The 12,546-nt window shown below is 46.2% G+C and overlaps 1 pseudogene; it reads left to right on the forward strand.

Moving 5' to 3' along the window:
- LOC148839734 (coiled-coil domain-containing protein 162-like) overlaps positions 1 to 12,546 on the forward strand; it is a 43,195-nt pseudogene that overhangs the window by 12,275 nt on the left and 18,374 nt on the right.

Here is a 12,546-nt window from a genome sequence, read left to right on the forward strand (position 1 = left end):
TATAACTGCAATTATTCCGTTTTAGCAGTTAAATACAGAAATGAAATCTGAAATCCTCTTAAGACTGTCTGTGAATGTCTGTGAGTCATCACTAAAAGGTGAAACCTGGAAACCAAGGGAGAAAGGAACTGAGAAAAACAATCTTAGGCGTCTTAGGCTTTGAATCTCCCTCTTAGGCCTTGAATTTGCTTCGGAGCTGTAACTCTCCCTTAGCTTTGGACAGACAGCCTTAAACATCTTTATTAAAATCATTTTTTTACTTATGTCATTTTCATTATATTTGACCTTAGTTCGGTTTCTCCTAACAAGATAACATCTCAATTTTGCCGCTACAGTAATCCATACACTAAATGAATCAGCTTTTTAAATGTAGTTTATATTTAGATTTTCCTTTATATCTTATATTGCGGTGATTTAATATATTAAGATCTCAGTCTGATTCCTTGTGGCTTCTCTTAATTAAACGTAAGTTTAAACCCAAATGTAACATAAAGACACACTTGTGTTAGGATGGTACAGTGTATGTCTGATATACCCATGTTTTTAAGTGTCTGGAGTGAGATGTCGATTTATCTCAAACATATGTCCTGCTGGTGTTGTGCAGCCCTGGGCCTCACTACCTCTCTTGTTTGCATGATTAGGAGTTTTCAGCCTCGGCCCCGATGTTTACCCCCTGCAGACGGGAAGACTTTTCTCAACCTGTGGTTCATCCCACACTTTTCGGAGGTCTTAATCATGTTCAAAACTCTTGATGGATCGGTGAGTAGCTTCTATGCTTCTTTCCTGCCATTTTCCTTAAAAGTGCTCCTGAAAATACAATAAGGGTAAAAATTAAATTCCATATCAACTTCTTTTAAGATAATTATCTTTTTATGCTAAGCCTTCAATGCCCCTGTTACACCCAGCTTTGTAGAGGTTTTTATTCAATTGTCAGATAACCTGCCACTACAGGCCATTAATTATTGTAAATAGATACACTGGGTGATGATAAATTAATTAAGTCGTTAATAAAATGTTGAGGGGTTTAAAGCTTGCATTCCACATTCACGTATGGTGAGCAATTAGCAGAATGTTTGTGTATATAAAGGACTTTAAGGAACAAGTAAAGGTTTATTCCAAAGGTTTATTTCACGTTTTGGCTGTGTCACACCCGAAGAAGGCTCCACAGACGAAAAGTTGTGTTGCTTTTCTTCTCTTTTCAACATGGAATAAACTTTACTTGTTCCTTTGCAACTTATGCATGCTGACGAAGCTGCCTACTTGAACTAAAGGACATTTACTGTATATTAGTAGAGTGTGTTGGGTCTTGATAGCAATGAGGAGACTGTTGAAAAGTGTTCTTTGTCATAAAACTTGTACATTTTTTACAATAAAGCTTCGTCCACCAACCAGTATTGTCTTGGTACAACATATTTAAGGATGAGGTTAATCAAAGCCTAATGAAAAATTTGTGAGACAGCTTAATAGCATTCAATGTTCACCAAATTTTTTCTTTGTATCCCTTTGACTTAGTCAAGTTATCTTTGCAACCCAACCCTACAGCCTTCATACCAACACACAATGAGGATCAAGCAAGCTGTTCTACATAATGATGTGCATTTATAACAGACATCTATTGTTTGGTTTGTTTTTCTGCAGCAAGTCGCACGGCAACTACAGGAGAGTCGTAGGTTAGAGGAGGCACATGGTTTCTTACATCACAAATATGACGTAGTTAATTCTTCCCTTTAATGTGAACTTGGAATTTGAAAGTCTCACCAGGGATTTTACTGAGCAGGTATCATAACACATGCTGACAGTGATGAAGTCAGTACAGAAATTATCTGATATCTTGTTTAACCTATTCTGCCAGGCCTGCCACAGAGCTCTACAGAAGACCTTACAGATCGTGGCGGCATTCCATGACATCGTCCATTATCTGGTCAGCTTTGCTCGCCTGGGAAATGTCTCCGCTTTCTTCAGAAGGCACACACAGTTTACAGCCGACTGGGGAGGGACTGAAGGCATTGGTAAAGAAAACAGAACAATACAATACAGTATAAAGATTATCTATAGTGACTTACAGTACTTTCACTTATTATCCAGATATTCAATCCATCAGTTTTAAAAAAATGTGCACATTATATACAACTTGTATGCATGTTGTGATGGATATATTGACTAGGCAGAGGTGTTGAAAGTGATTTGGGCATTAAGCTGAGTTCCTGATAATACTGCACTCATTCATTTGCCTCCTGCCAGCAAAACCAATTTTTGTAGTGTGTGTGGAAAAATGACTTTTCAGTAGAAAAGATTACGTTTTTCATCTCATCAGTCTTGAGGTGTCATCTGCAAATCAGGGCATGATATGAAATAAGGAGAGCTGAAAACAGAGTCTCTTGTGGCTGTCTGAACTCACAGAAGCTCCTGCAGTTTTCTGGGAGGCTAACCCCACACATCTTTTACAAGTCGGATACTTCTATGGAGAGGTTACCCAGGTACTTGATCTCCTACACTAGGACAGAACTTTGTTACCCCTAAGTCTCTAATACATCATACAATTTATCAGTCAATTAACTTCTAATAAAATGGACAAGAAAATCCCATTCCTGTGAAAACCTCTGATCTTTAGGAATACTGCATGTATGATTCTGCTTTTTGAAGAATGGTCCTGATATTTAAAATGTGCGTACTGTTCTATGAGCAAAATATAGGATTTAAAAACATCTTGCTCACATTTTTTGCTTGCTCCAAGGTGCTGAGCTGCGAGAGATCCAGAAACAGATTGACAAACTCCATGATCCAACTAGTCCGCAGGAGGTAGGCCAACTGCTGCTCCATCTGTGCGCCATCTGATCAGGTGATAAAGCAGCAACTGGACAGCAACCGTCCTGTCTGACTGTGTGAGGTGTTTTCTGTGAAAATTATCAACTATAACAATGTACTGTACAAGAAAGTATGTCAGAACTTCTATCACCTCCTAAAATGGCTTTCATTATAATTAATAAGATGAATTCCATACATTTACACTGCATTTGTCATCTCAAAGTATTCCAAAGCAGCCTTCACATAGAGCCACCCACCTCAAACAGCTGTGAACTGCAGGGCACACCTGAGTGACGTGTAGCAGCTGTTATTCACCAGCAGCCCTGCTGCACAGCAGATGAGGAGCGGAAGTGAGAAATTGCTTTACCAACTGGATAAAAGGAGATCTCACAAGTGCAGAGTGGACGTTAGCCATGATACCAGGATTAATGGTCCTACTCTCTATAAAAGTGCCGTTGAGATTTTAATGACCATGTTTCCAGGACCTCAGTTTAACATTTCATCTGAAGGATGGCAGATCTTCCTGCCCAGTGTCTCCAGTCGTCTTACAGTGGTGCAGGTTTAGTCAGTCCGCCACCTTTTGGTTCGCCAACACCACTACTGCATATCCACTACTCATCCCAGTACTGACCAGGTCCAGCTTTTTTTTAAATTATGAGATCTGATGAGATCGGGATACATGATGGTAACACTTCTGTCATGTAGTGTTACAGTATCTAGTAAAGTGAATTACTACTACACTTATAGTCGTGGAAACACTTACACTAATGTGGAATCAAACAGATAAAAGACATTGTCTTATACGTCAGAGCAATCATTTTAACAAAGGATATAATCAGGAAAAGGTTCCTTTGCTAGTTTAAATATGTGGTATCTCAAAAATATCGTGTTGCACTATATTTATTTCATTCACAACACACTCCAAAACAAAACAAAAAAATGTGTAACATGATCTTGTTTCTAAACAGCAACAAAGTGTTTACTGCACATTTGTAAATGTGTAGTAATGTCTCACACTGGGAGCTACAGTATGTTCATGTCTTTAATCTGTTTGCCTTTAGGGAAGCCTTCCTTTCAGTGGGAAACAGCGCAGCCTATCAGACAGTGACTGACAACATGAGCCACGCCTTGCCTGTGCTGAGCAACTGTGTGAGCCGCAACCTGTACAGCTCCCAGATCACAGTGCCTGAGCCACTGGAGCAGACTAGCCACAGAGTCAGTAAAATATTTCATGGCCCTACCTGCTGTCTTTCTCATCTAAAAGATCATAGTACTTAGATATACAATTCCAAGTTATTGATTATCTGTTTTCTGGTGACAAGTGCAAGATATGTATCCATGGAGAAGTTTTCTTGCACAGTCCGGATCATTCCCCTTTGCTATCTGCAGCATTCTGCCCATTGAGTACAATGTGCAGGTGAGGACTCTGCCACTTCTCTTCCACGGTTGTAAATCTGTGCCTGAGTCTTCTTGAGCCGTTGGCACTTGTCATTTTGAAGTTCACTTTTTCGACAGCATTATTTGATTTTGGTTTCCTTTCTTAAATAATACGCTTTTATATACAAGCCATACAGAAACCTCTTTCTGCACCTATGATTAAGGAGTTCAGAGATATATTTCACATCACTGACTTGCTGGCCCACCCAACAGTACTTTAGAAAATGTTAAGCAGTGCAAATACTGTATTTTTTTTAACCCCCCACCAAAAAGGTCCTTGTACTATAAGAGATTAGTTTTTGTCTTAATGTAGATTTATAAAGATAAAGGTTACAAAGGAGAGGAGCTATTCGGACCATCTGTCCAATTTGGTAGTTAGTAGTTAATTGATCCATGGATCTTCTCGACCGCCAGGTTGTCAGCTTCAACAGCAATGCTGACTAATTTGTTCGATACTCTTGCAACCCTTTGGGTAAAAAAGTGCCTCCTGCTTAAATGCACTTTTGTGGAGTTTCCACTTGTATCCTCTAGTTTCTGTTTCACTGTTCATTCTGAAGAAAGCTTCTGGGTCAACTCAATCAGTGCCTTTGAGAATTGTGAATACTTGTCTCATGTCTCTTTGTAATCATGTCTGTTCAAGACCAAAAAGGTTCAGCTGTTTCAACCTGTCAGTGTAGTACATCCCCTAAAGCCCCAGAATGTGTCTGGTTGCTCTTCTCTGGTTTGATTTCAGAGAATGTGATTGTGTCTAAACTGGTCATAATTAAGTAGTTTTGTAAACAGCAAAAGAAAAAAAGAAAAAAGCAATCTCTGATCAAAAGATGCAGAAGATGCCTGCTCTATTTTTCAATAGTCTTAATTTAGAAATGATACTTAGTATGGTTAAAATGCACGTACGTCTGAGTGTAGTTCAAAAGTAATCTTTGTCTCAAAGTGAGCAATCATGTAACCAGAATGAGTCTTTGGATGTCTTTGGTTGCCTGTCTATTAGTAATTTGCCTTTTGCACAGCGTTTGAACTTTGATGTTTGATGAGGGTGATTAAGGCCACACTCTCCTTGAGTACTCCTGCAGTACAGACTGTCCTGGGTGTGCCTGTCTCTCTAGCTGTGCCTCAGTGGTCTCAGTGACCACAGTCGGAAGGTGGCCAATGGGGAGATCCTGGGAGTCTCTTTGCTGATGGAGGATGTCCTGCAAAGCAGCCGGGAAGTGACCTTTGTTAGTCTGCAGGGCTGGGAAGATGACAAAACCTGCCGAGCTGGTGAAGCACAGGTGTGCCTCATATTTAATTTCATTGCTCAACATATTTCTTCTGTAAAGCAATGAGAGACTTACGTACCACACCTCTGACACAAAATGTATAAAAACATTGTAACATACATTACAGGTATTCATGTACCACATGCTTTTATCCAAAGCACTTTTCAATCACATTCAGTCAAACAGTATGGAGAATTGTTTGGAAAAATGTAAGTAATATTGGATGTAAAATTTCTAGAAACCAAAAATTTTAAAACAATTTAGAGGATGATCTTTTATGTCACAAATCACATAAAATGAAGCGATATGTTTCAAAAGATGAAGCAGTTCTTACCCTGTCATTGGCTAACATTAAGTTCCTGAGGAAGTTTTAATGTTAACTTTTTAAGAGTAAGTTTCAAACTGTTTGCTGTTTCTAGAAGAACCCAGCAGTAGCACACCACCCTCATCAACACTTCCATTACACACATCCAGGTCGGCCCTGTATCCGGTTTAGTAGTTTCCACACAGCCTCGTGTCGTCTCTGAGGCTTTTCATTCCTGGTCAATACTTTTGGAATTTATATGTACTGTAATATTAATCAGCATCAAGAAATACGTTTTCACAGTAAATTCATACCCAGTCTGTGAGTTGTCAAGAGATAAAAGCTTTTACTTCAAGCCAAAATCTGAATTTTTACTTACATTTCGGACCACGGAAAAAAATTAAATCTCATTTGGAGTATACTATTCAATCCAGTTATGATGTTCAGAAAAGAATATTAACTTCTTTTGATTTTTGTTTCATGTATTTCACCTGAGTGGCATCTTGGAAATAATAGTATGTTTTATATATAAGCACACTTTCAAAGACTCAAAGCATTGTGCAATTGGACACAAAAAAACATTAAGAGAAGATAATAAAGAAAAAAGAGTCACACAGAAAACAGACAAAACAAAGGCAAGAGTAAAACAAAATTAGACATTAAGAGGTACAGTAAAATGATTAGATGTAGGCATTTTTCTAAAAATGTTCACAGTCACAGAGTGTCTAATGGATGTGAACATGCTTAAAGCCACCACTACTGGACATTGTTTCCCTTTTACATTTGTCTCATGGTCTGTTGCAGGATACTTTCTGAGTTCAGATCAGATCAAAGTCAGATTTACAGTTCCTGTATTTTTTTTGTTAAAAAAAGTCTTTTATGGAGTTGATGGCTTTTTGCAATCCTAGCAGATTGCGAAAGCTGCTGGAGTAGATGGAGGAGCAGCAGCTCAGGCGATGGGACAGGACCCAGTGGAGATGTACTCGGTGCTGAAGTCCTTCCTGCTGCTGTGGAAGCAGCTGGAGGTGCTGAAGGAGGCTTGGGGACGACAGCGGCTGGGGGTCCAACAGGTCAACGCTCTTTCAGTCTACAAGCAGTTCTCCAGGATGTACAGGTCAGCCTCCTTGTCTTCACAACGAGCTCTCACTTGCCTTTCGTGTTTCTGGCAGCTCCCGAAGGTCTCGAGGATGAGAACAAGTTTAAATGTGACAGAGCAGGAGCAGTAGGGTGTGTGACCGTGCCTGTTTGTCTGTAGACGGCTCTCCCTGTGTTCTGGGAGCTTCTTTACTGTTTGGGTGTGTTCTGAATTTCTTCTAGAAGGTGAGGTAAAATATCTGACTATTGTGCAATGGCTCGTCATACAGAAAGCTGAGGTGAACACAATATGACGTATTGAACATTCAAGTTAATATACTTGAACTAAAACAACAAGGTTCCGTTCTATTTTTTGTGAAAGGGACAGTTCTGGAAAACAGTCACTTATTCCTTGAACCAAAACATGTCAAAATTATATTTCTGTTTGAAATCCTTTGGCTACTGTGGCCTTTTATGCTTTCTGGTAGGCACACGTACAGCAAAAGTAAGTTATTTAGAAACAGAGGTGTACTTCTGTAATTGAGCAAGACGATGTGGGCACATAATTATGGATTCATTGGAATGCAATGGTCTAGTGGAGTTTTGTATTGTAAGCTTGTTAGAACTTTGTAGGAATCGGGCTCTTGTAGCCTCTTTTGCTGCTTCCCCAGTCCTGGGTTTACTGTGCTGGGCTCTTTGTGACTTACAGAGTGGAAATCCTGTACCCCACCATGAGAGCCCTTGCTCGACAGCTAGGGAAAGAGGAGGAATATGAGGGGCTGGTCTCTGACACCCAGCCCGTCCTCCCTCCTGTGGGAGCTTCAGATGTGGACATCAAAAAGCACCAGGTACACAGACAGCACTCCTGTTTCAATAGCTGTGTAGAGCTGAAACTTGAAATGGGAATGACAGGGGGAATACAGGAATATTTTACTGAGGCATTTACCAGAGAATCAATTAACAGTTTTCCCTAAAAAGAGGAAAGACAAATGTCTAAATTAAATGGTAGTAGCTTAGAAGTGTTATAGATGCTAGAAACACTTAAGATAAACATGGGCCTGACAGTATTCTACCGCTTGTTCCCGAAGACTCATGATGTGTTATTCATGGACAGTTAATAGCACTCTTCCCACACAAAGTCAAGTGGCCAATACCCATTCTAATAGGGTGCCCATCCATAAAAAGGGTGACAAAACTGAACCAAGCAATCATACTGTAGGTAATTATATGAAAATAGACTCCAGAAATTCCTGATTTTCCTAATTAATAAAAATCACTAATCAGTCATACTATAGTAGAAATGATATAAATTCTGGAATCGTTAGAATAGAAGATAGTAATCCTTCATTTGGAATATTGTGTGGATAAAAATTAATAAATTATAAGAGTATTGTTGCTGTAATATTAGGTGAGAGAATAGAAACCAGATGCTTCCTAGAACGGAAAGAATGTCCTACAGTGACTGGCTGAAAGAACTGAGCTTGAACAGAAGAAAACTACATGGAGACTATTTTCATTGGTCACTTGTCTTCCTCAAAGGCACTGACAGGGTCAGCCCATGAGCTTCCTGGGAATCAATAGTGAAACACAAACTGTTTGTTTGTCTCCAGGTTCAGAAGCTGCTGGAAAGCCTTGAGATTGAGATGGTATGCGAAGTGCAGAAGAAGATCACGAGGGAACTGAGCATGGTGATTTCTGAGCGAGCGAGGCAGGACACAGGCCTGCCCACCGGTAGGCTTTCTGCCGGATACGTGGCACTGAGACAGTGCGCCTTGATTCCATGTAAACTGCATCTCAGAGCTTGCCAGTACTTGATATTCTTTTATGTAATTGGAGTACTTGATAAAAAAGTAAATACAGATGTTTTTAATTTAATTTACTGTAAATGTAAATTTGCTTCATAGTCCTATGATAAACTGTACAACTAAGAAACTAGATGCATGTGCTGGTGAAACACTGTAAATAATTCACTTAAATATCAACCTAGATCATACTTACATTCTTACAAATCCTCATTGCAAATAAATGTCCCATATTTTCTTTTTCAATATAAGATCGAAATATTATCGTTTCACTGGTGGTATGAGCATTTCTACCCTTGCCCTGCAAACTGTGGTTTACCAATAAGATTGTGTTGTTTATGATTAGAACTGTGGAAACATCCAGCAATGAAGCAAGGTTTTTCACCTGAGCGACCACATATAGTTGAAAATTTTGTGCAGAAGCTGATGGCACAGAGTGAAGAAACTGATGACAAGAGGGTGAAGTTAATTTGTCTTCATCTACCATTTTTGGTAGATACATTGTGTAATTGATATTAATATTCATTTATATTGGTTTTTACATTCATTATATTGTAGCGTTGCAGGTTCTTTTCAGAACTAAAGAACAGTGGAGACGCGATTAACCAACCAAACACTGACTTTATTTAACCACCACACCAAAACCAAACACAGGGTCTACACACACATGAGGAGACTGACGGAACACGTACACATATTTAGGGTGGTAATTACCTAACAACACACTATACTTTTACAGGACTACACAGGGCACTAGATTTACTAGGACATTATTTATACAGGTAGGGTCAGCCGCTGGTCATCGTGCTGACCCTCGGACTCTCCCCGGCTACCACTCCCAGCATGCCCGGCGGTACTACGAGCGCCTAGGGGCGCTTCCTCCTCACCACCAGGCGAGGGCGTTACACTGCCCCCACCTGAAGCGTCTGGCGTCTCGCCGACGTCGAACACCCCCCTCAGGCTGTATTCGTATTCGGCCAACTGCTGCGGAACCCTGCGTGAGCGGCCACTGCGCCGCGGTGACGGCTGGCGACCCACGGACGCCCCACTATCGGCCGGCTCCAGCCCCGGCTGCTCCTCTAGAGCCTCCCCACATGGCTCCTCCTCCCGGGCCCGGTAGGGGGCCAGGCGGTCTCGGTGCAGGACCACCACCCTCCCCCGTGTTCGCAACCGGACACGGTAGCAGACCTCGCCCACCACCCCGAGTACCTCAGCGGGCCCCTCCCACGACGGCGCCAGCTTAGGGCTGAGGCCTTTGCGGCGGCGCGGGTTGTACACCCAAACCGAGTCCCCGGACTGGAAGGCAGGCCCCCTGCAGCGCAGGTCGTAGTACCGCTTCTGCCGGACCCCCGCCTGCGTCAGGTGGGTCCGTGCAAAGCTATGCACCCGCTGCATCCGCTGCCGCAGGTCCCACTCGTAATCCAGTCCAGCCGGCGGTGCCGACCCGTCTCCGGGCGGCGGGCCGAAGACCAGGTCCACCGGGGTTCGCATTTCCCGGCCCAGCATGAGCGAGGCCGGGGTGCACCCGGTGGATTCCTGGACCGCGGTCCTGTACGCCCAGAGCGCAAGGGGGAGGTGGCGGTCCCAGTCCCGTTGGTGCCGGGACACCAGGGTGGCCAGCTGGGTGGCGAGCGTCCGATTAAACCGCTCCACCAACCCGTCGCTCTGGGGATGCAGCGGTGTGGTCCGCGTCTTAGTGATACTCAGGCGCTGGCACACTCTGGCGAAGACCTGGGACTCGAAGTTACGCCCCTGGTCACTGTGTAACTCCTCCGGCACCCCCAGCCTGGCAAACATCCCCTCCAGCAGTGCATCGGCCACCGTGGGGGCACTCTGGTCCGGGAGGGCGTAGGCCTCCGGCCACTTCGTAAAATAATCCATGGCCACCAAGACGTAGCGGTTCCCGGCCTCGGTGCGCGGAAACGGGCCCAAAACGTCCACCCCCACCCGCTCCATAGGAGCCCCCACCTGGTGTTGTTGGAGGGGGGCCCGAGAGCGCTCGGGGGGACCCTTCTGCGCCACGCACACCGCACACGTTCGGCAGTACCGCTGCATGTCCCGGTGGCAAAGACCCCAATAAAAATGGCCTCGGAGACGCTGCAGGGTTTTTTTACCGCCGAAGTGCCCCACGCCCGGCTGGCCGTGCACTGCTCGGAGCACCGCCCCGCGGAGCGACCGAGGCACCACCAGCTGCCACCGTACCTCGCCACTGGAGGGTACCCGCCACCCCCGGCGCAGCACCCCGTCCTTTACCTCCAAGGCCTCCCACAGGGCGCAGAGGGCCTTGACGGACTTCGGGTGCGGGGCGAGCTCCTCTCGCGTAGGCCGCACTCCTGCTGCCCTCCAGCGGAGCACCGGCCCCACATCAGGATCAGCTGCCTGACGCTGCGCCAGGTCTGGCAGGCCCACCCCCAGCGGCCCCTCCCGGGCCGTGGCCGCGGTGCTCACCCCCGCCACGGGGCGGACAGCCTCCTCACGCTGCTCCCGCCGGGCGCAGTGGTGGCAGTCCGCGGCCTCGCAGGAGCGCCGCGAGAGAGCATCAGCATTGAGATGGCGAGACCCCGCACGGTGCACGACAGTGAAGTCGTACTCCTGCAGGATCTCTATCCATCGCGCCATCTGCCCCTCTGGCTCCTTAAAGTGGAGCAGCCAGGTGAGGGACGCATGGTCGGTCCTCAACCGGAACCGGGTCCCGAACAGGTACGGCCTGAAGTGCCAGCAGCCGCCAGCAGCTCGCGACGGGTCACGCAGTAGTTCCGCTCAGGCCTAGTCAAAGCCCGACTATAGTATGCCACTACGCACTCCCCATCCGGCCCCTCCTGCGCCAACACCGCGCCCACCCCCGAGTCACTCGCGTCGGTGTCGAGAACATACGGCAACCGCGGGTCGGGGTAGGCCAGCACGGGGGCCCCCACCAGAGCTTCACGCAACCGGCCGAAGGCAGTCTCACAGCCCGAGTCCCAGTCAAAACGGCGGCCCTTGTCGGTGAGGCGGTGCAGCGGGGCGGCGATGCTGGCAAAGTCCCGGACGAACCTCCGGTAGTACGAGGCCAACCCCAGAAAGCTGCGCAGCTCCGCGACGGTGCGTGGAGTCGGCCAGCCCCTCACTGCGGCGACCTTACCTGGGTCCGTAGCCACCCCTCGCGGTCCAACAACATGTCCCAGGAAGGTCACCTCCCGCCGCAGGAGCTCGCACTTGCGGGGGTTGAGCCTCAGGCCAGCACGGCGGATGCAGGCCAGCACCGCCTGGAGGTTCGTCAAGGCCTGATCGAAACTCCGGGCATGAACTAGCAGATCGTCCAGATACAACACACACTGGTTCCGCGGGACCGATGCCAGCACCCTCTCCATCAGCCTCTCGAACGTCGCCGGGGCATTGCACAGGCCAAAAGGCATGACAGTAAACTGCCAGAAGCCCTGGCCGATGGAAAAGGCCGTCTTCGGGCGAGCATCGGGAGCAAGCGGTACCTGCCAGTAGCCGCAGCGGAGGTCCAGGGAGCTGAACCAGGTCGACCCGGTGATGTAGTCCAGGGCGTCATCTATCCTCGGCAGGGGGTAGGAATCTTTCCGGGTGACCTCGTTCAGCTTGCGGTAGTTGACGCAGAACCTCCACGAGCCGTCTTTTTTTTTGACCAGTACGGCTGGCGCCGACCACGGGCTCGCGGAGGGCTCAATCACCCCCGCTGCGGCCATCTCCCGGATCTTTTCCTCGGCGGCGGTCCGCTTGGCGTGAATCATGCGCCCCGGTGGGATGCGGATGGGCCGAGCGTCGCCGGTGTTGATCTCGTGTTGGACCAGGGCAGTGCGGGTGCAGTCCTCATCTCTCGCCGCAAAGAGGTCTTCGTTCTGGGCGAGTAGCTCCTGGA

The sequence above is a fragment of the Atractosteus spatula genome, chromosome 2 (assembly GCF_055471065.1).
Source record: "Atractosteus spatula isolate fAtrSpa1 chromosome 2, fAtrSpa1.hap1, whole genome shotgun sequence".
Classification (NCBI taxonomy): Eukaryota; Metazoa; Chordata; class Actinopteri; order Semionotiformes; family Lepisosteidae; genus Atractosteus; species Atractosteus spatula.